This window comes from Lacerta agilis, chromosome 5 (assembly GCF_009819535.1).
Source record: "Lacerta agilis isolate rLacAgi1 chromosome 5, rLacAgi1.pri, whole genome shotgun sequence".
Lineage (NCBI taxonomy): Eukaryota > Metazoa > Chordata > Lepidosauria > Squamata > Lacertidae > Lacerta > Lacerta agilis.
In genome coordinates, this window is record NC_046316.1 from 55464003 (window position 1) to 55470553 (window position 6551).

Consider the following 6551-nt stretch of genomic DNA (forward strand, 5'->3'; position numbering starts at 1 on the left):
AGATTCCAAGCTCGACTTTCATACTTACTCCTAATGCTGTTGTTTCTGTAGCATTTCTATCTTGCCTTTGCTCTAAAGGAGTTTAGTTCCCCTTTCATCCTCACACCGACCCTGTGAGGTAGGGTAAGCTGAGAGACAGTGACTGGCCCAAGGTCACTCAGAAAAGTTTTGCGGCTAACTGGGGGTCTGAATCCACGTCTCCCCAGCCTCAGGTCTAAATCCAGGACTGTGTGGGAAGACAGAGGTTTTGTATAACCAAGGCAAATCACACAAACGAAACAAAAATGGTTATTTAGGAACAACAGAAGAGAACATAAAACCATGTATATAAGATGAAGGAAGCATTAAAAACACATTCTAGCTTAGCTATGCATCAAATTAGTTTCTGAGACAAAAGAACATGCCAGAATAATATGGGCTGATACTCATGCTCCGAGTTACAAGAAGGTATAATAAATTTATAAATAGGCATTAACTTCTCTTTTTTTTGCTCCAGCTTTACACACATGCCTCATTGCCACAGCAATGCAATTCAGAAGTACACACTGAGGTCAAAAGGTAGCACTTTTTTAATGCAAAATAGATTTGCTGTTGTTTTATTTATTTAAAACATTTATAAACTCACAAGCTTAATATTTTTAAAAGATCTCAAGGCAGCATGCAACATGAAAACAGTACACAGTGGGTGGTATTCTGCTGTGTTTTGCTCAGAATAGACCCACCGATATTAATTTTTTAAAAATTTTTTTACTGTATGTCATCTTTAATGGACATATTCAATCATTAACTGAATATTAATGAACATGACTAAGTTATGTCCATTAATTTCAAAAGGTCTACTCTGGCTAAAACTTAGCTGAGTGCCATCCAATAGCATCACAACAAAAATACTATACAAACCTACATGCACTGAGGCAGTGGCGTAGGAAGGGCGGGGCATAGGGGGTGGGCCGCCCCGGTTTCCAGGGGAGGGGGTGACACTCCCCGGCCCCTCCCCTGCCTCCCGGCACCCCATCCGTGCTTCTTTACGGATGGCTGGGGCAGCCCCATCCCTAAAGCAGCACGACCAGGGCAGCCCCACAAGCCACCACTCACTCGCCGGCTCGCCATGGGAGCAGCAGCGCTGGCCTGGATACACTACGCATACCTGGCGCATGCGTTGTGACTCCCTGCCCCCAGGGGGGTGCCTCCGCTCCAGGCGGCGGAGAGGCTTCCTCCGCCACTGCACTGAGGACCAATTCCCATTTATTAAACACAGGTGAAAGGGTGGAACATGCAAGGGGAGGGGCTTAACCAGTTTCCTCCATGTAGCAACTCTGATCTCAAACCCCCCCCCCCAACCTGCTGTTAACCTTGGGGTTGGGAGAAGGAGAAACAGGAAATATATGGGTATCAGTTTTTCTGCCCCCCCCACCTGCTGCTCACAGCCAACTGCAATTGCAGGGAGGGATTTTTGACTGGGGCTGTGGTGTGTGGGGGGGGGGAATGTTAGCCCCCTCCTCGAGTGTCATCATGGCCTGCTTTCAAATGACTCCTCCTCTCACAGGTGCTTTTAACTCAAGAAAAGGGTGTTGGGGGTTTCATAACGGGGGACTCACATGACATCTGATTTGGACCCTAGACAGAGAATCTGGTGACACCACGAACCTGCGTGGTTTAGCCAAGAACAGAATGGATGCTGGTTATGATTCAAAGCAAACTAAACACTGGCGGTGAATCATACAGCAAGGGAAGAAACCTGCTGTTCAACGGAAAGTGGTTAATACATCAGGAAATATATGTGTAACCTATACTACCTGCACAAGAAAAGGAAAACAAGCCAATTCACAGCTTAGCCTGCAAATATAGCAGGCTGGCCAGTTTGAAAATTGCTCTGCTTTGCTCAAGACTCTCCAAAGGATTGCAGAGAAGCATAGATCCATTTTCTCCACCCCAGTCCAGCTGGGCCGCTTCCTTCTGAATCAACCATCAAGAGCCAGACCTGCCTGCGCAGATGCGTGTGTAAAGGAATTATCTTGGGGCCCCACATGGCTTCTAATGGGGCCTTGTCACCCCACTGATTTAGTGCAGCTCACTTCAGACATGGTACACAAAGCAGGAGGAATGATTGGGGAATCTCAAAAGTAGAAAGGAATGCCACCTGCTTTACCCTCATCCATATTTGTCAAATGGCCCACCTTGGAAGGCAGGAATTAATCTCTCTTGTGATTACCTATTTACTTTACCAAAGACCCATCAAGCCCAGGGCTGACTGGCTGCATCTCTTTGCGGGTCTCTTGGTGGGGAGGGGGAATACCTTCCCATCCCCAATACTTGAGATCTTCAATGGGAAATTAAACCCAGGACTGTATACATAATAAATAAATAAAACCCCACCATTTCCTACTAAGCTGTGGTTTCCTTCCCTGGATCCCTTGCAGGCCTTTCTCCTGTGGCAACCAGAGCCTCCTCTTCCCCCAGCACCTGCTTGTGTTTCCTCTTCCTCCTCTGTCCTGCCCACAGAGCACTCAGCTCTGCTTGCCATCGCAGCTCAAGGCTGGGAAGCTGTTGTGTCATTGACTGCCTGGGCTTGGCACTCCCGTTTGCCAGTCCAACGTGGCACAGGGCGGAGCGGAGGGGGCGAGCTGGTCCTCCCTGTCAGCTGCCGCCTCAGCACGTGTCAGGCCCTTGGCCCGGGATGTTCTGTGGTTAAGGCCAGGGAGCAGCTCAGGCAGCACTAAAAACAGCTCCGCCTGGAGCTATTCTCATCCCGTCAATATTTATATAGCCGTCTCAGGTGCAGCACCTCGTTCCAGGGATGTTTTATTTAGGGGCCGGTGGGAGGCAGGGCGCAGAGTTCAATTGGGAGAAGCGTCAGCAGGAAGAGGTTTCGGAGGCCTAGCCAACGGATAGAAGAGCATTCAGCTCGCCGCGGAGGCTGACGGCTGGCCTGTGAGAGCTGGCAGGGATGGGGAGAGCACCCTTAGGCCACACAAACACTTCCTGCTTCTCCTCTTTCCACAAAGGCAGGCAAGAAGCTGGCATGGAGGAGGGAGACTCAGGGCAAGATGCTGTGCGATAGGAGGCTGGAGGCTGCCATCTCCTCTTCAGAAAGCACCCTGTAGCCTGGTTCGGATTAACATTTAAAGTTGTCAGGTATTTCAGGGAAGCCTGTGTTATGAGCCATACCTTTCCCAGAGTGCCAAGCCTGCAGTCAGTGCCAAGCCAGGTATATGAACTTCTTCATACAATGCTTCTTTTGGAGGGGGGTTGCTAGTGTAAATTCTACCACCCCCAAATGTGTAGGGTTTTTTTGGGGGGGTGGCCATCTGGGAGGGATTCTTCTCTGTGGCAGCCCCTAAGTTTGTGTTTTCTCCTCCACACAGAGGTACACCTAGCAAAGCTTTCAACATACGCTAAAGAAGCATTTCTTTACCCTGGTTTTTTACAGATGAGATAAGTACGTAGAATTGTAGAGTTGGACGGGAGGCCGGCAATCCAACCATGGCTTAAAAACCTCCGAGGAAGGAGAGTCCACAACCTCCTGAGGGAGACGGTTTCACTGTCAAACAGCTCTTACCGCCAGAAAGTTCTTCCTGATGTTTAGTTGGAATCTCCTTATGGGTGATGTCCTTAGGACCCTTCTCATTCTTCTGATTGTAAATTGTTTCAACTGATATTAATGCTGTATTTTTAAAACCGCGTAACCATTGTAACAGCTTCCTATGCTCCTCAAGAACATCATTATTTCATTTATGTATCCAGTATTATTATTATTCTCATTTATGAATCTCTCCCCATCAGGCATCTGAGAACGACTTACAATACTGCCCACGCATGATAAAACTACTACATATAGAAAAACAGTTTTAACAATTGCACATAGCGAACAATTCAAATGTAAAATGTATATAACAACTGAGCAAGGTACTTCATCCTTTACGGGGTGAGTTAAAAACATTTCAGAAGCTGTGCTTTCTAGCAATCCCATTGGCAGCCAGGGTGCGGGGAGTGAGCCAATGGCAGAGCGAAAAGAGCAGTGGCATCTCCCTGGGACTGCAGGGATACTTAACCCAAAGTCAAATAGAGGATGGGTGAGCAGAGGCCAGGGAGGAGGCAGAGGGGCAGGGAGGCATGGACAGCTGAGCAAGAGAAGAAGCCTCAGTGCTCTGGGTGCAGCATATGACATTTCAGCCCTCTCCTCCTCCTGGGTAAGCTGACTGGGAAGACAACACCCACAAAGGGCCATCAGTCATACCGGTTTCCATGCAGGAAATCATGACGCATGCATCTGCCCTCTGGTGTCGGAAAAGCAGGGACACCTCGAGTGAAGAAGGGTTTCCACTTCTTGGGAGTGCCGAGGTTAGTATTCCTATTACCTCGGGTGACCTGCTCCACCAACTTAAGGAACCTGAGCTGTCAGAGGCACTAGCCAGGATCAGCAGCTCCTGCTTTTGGGAGTTGTGGCTCTCTCGTAGGACATGGGAGACCTGCCTGCTTCTCAGCTCCTAGCAGGGCCCTGCTCCAACACCGCGTTCATCATCCCTGCCTGCCACGTTTTGCTATATCTCAAGCAGGAAGGCCTTCCGTCAGCCTCGATGCAGCGGGCGCAGTGCTTGCGCTGGCTTACTGCTGGCGATGCTAAAATAGCTGTACGTAAGGCCGGCATGACATAAAACAATGAGAAGTATGGAACTGCCTTAGCAAGGTAGTTATCGCTGCTGTATTTGGCTTTGCGCTTGTTAAACATTGCTAAATTATGCTAAAGGAGCAATGCTTCCACCTAGAGGCACTTATTGGCCTAACAGGCATGGAGAAGACTCAAGGAGTTAAGGCATGGAGAAGACTCAAAGGAGTTAAGGCGGGTTTTGTGTTGCTTTCATCAGGCTGTGCTGTGGCTCTTTCAGAGAGGGAAAGTCCTGTTAGCAGAAGCATCCACTGGCAGACATCTAAGGTAGCCATACGTCCTCTTTTTCCAGGACACGTCCTCTTTTCCATGGGTAGAGCCGTCATAGCGATCCACAGTTAAATGCAGATGTCGGCAAATGTGTCCTCTTTTCTCTCTCTTCAAAATATGGCAACGCTGGGGCAGCATTACATAGCCGAGACCCAGGGCACAGAGAATTTATCAGCTTATAATTTGCCATTAGGCAAAATTAATTGCCCTTGCACTTATAACTCCAGTCACTGTCATACACTGGAAAAGCAAACACTAAAAAGAAAGGAATCGAGAGGTTGCAAGGGGGAACATGCCAGATTATGAATCAGCAGGGCAATGGTGCAGCAAGAGAAGCTTCGAGGGTTGCATTTTGACTGAGCCAGCATATTCTAGAGTTGACAATGTTTAGGGAGCCCATGCGGGGGGGGGGGGGGAGAGAGAGAGAGAGAGAGAGAGAGAGAGAGAGAGAGAGAGAGAGAGAGAACCCTGCTCATAGCTCGTGGCACTTATTTATTGTATAGAATGTGCTTTCCGTTTTTTCAAAGCAACTTTCTGACATCCTCATTGCGTAAGACGCTTAACTTAAACGGCATCAGTTGCAGAGCATTACATAACACAAAGACGTCCATCAGCACTAGACTTTTCTCCTTGGGAAAGTCCGTCAACTGCTGCACACAACCCCCCATTTATTTCAATTGAGTTTTGTGCCGCGTTGGAATGAATGGATATTGTGCTCAGCAAGAATACCTGGGAAAACAGCACCTTGTGACTGCTGGCAATCTCACCAGCAAAGCTGTTGCATTTTGGCTGCCTTTCTCATCCCAGAGGTCAGTGGCAGAGTTCCCCCACCCCCACCCCCACCCAAAAAAAGTGTGAAAGATTATTACAAAGGAAGATTGGGTTCTCAGTCTTTTAAAAACTCTTTAATCTTTGGGCATATATTTTCTAAGTGTACCGTTGGCAATGATTTTACAATCATTTCTTCACATGAAATCAATCCATCATAGCTAGGGAGGAAAGTTAGCTATCGATTTTTCCTTATTGTGTCAACACACGTTGGCTAAGTTCCATCCGCCAATTAAAGCAGAGTATTTAGATTTAAGCTGATTTATCCCATTGATTTCAATGGGATGGAACTGGACGAAAGCCAGTGCAACTGATTCGTGGGATCATCAGGCTGCCTCGGGCACAAAATCCAACAGCAGCCCTTGCCAGAGGACAGCTGGCTACCGGCCACTTCCTAAGCTGGATTTGCAGTCCGAATGCAGAGAGGTGTTTGCAAGCAGCTGCTCTTTGCTAGTGAGAAATATGGCTCTTTTGGACTGGGGCTCAGCCAGGCATGTCCGGCTTTGGATAGGGAGCACAAGGTCAACAGACACAAATAGCAGCCGACTCTCCTTGCCCCTTAGCTAAGGCAGCACTGTAACAACTTGGCCTTGTTTCTTGTTTTATGAATTGGGGGTGGGGAATAGGCTATATGCTAGAACACTCCTAACCCCTGGACCCAGCAAGTGTTAAAACATGAGCCAGGCTAGCTTCCTGTTGAGGCGCTAGCATGGGTGATGGGTGAAGGGGAACAAAGGAAAGGGGCTCTGTGCAAGATGACAAGTGGTCTTGTCCTCCCCCAACTTGT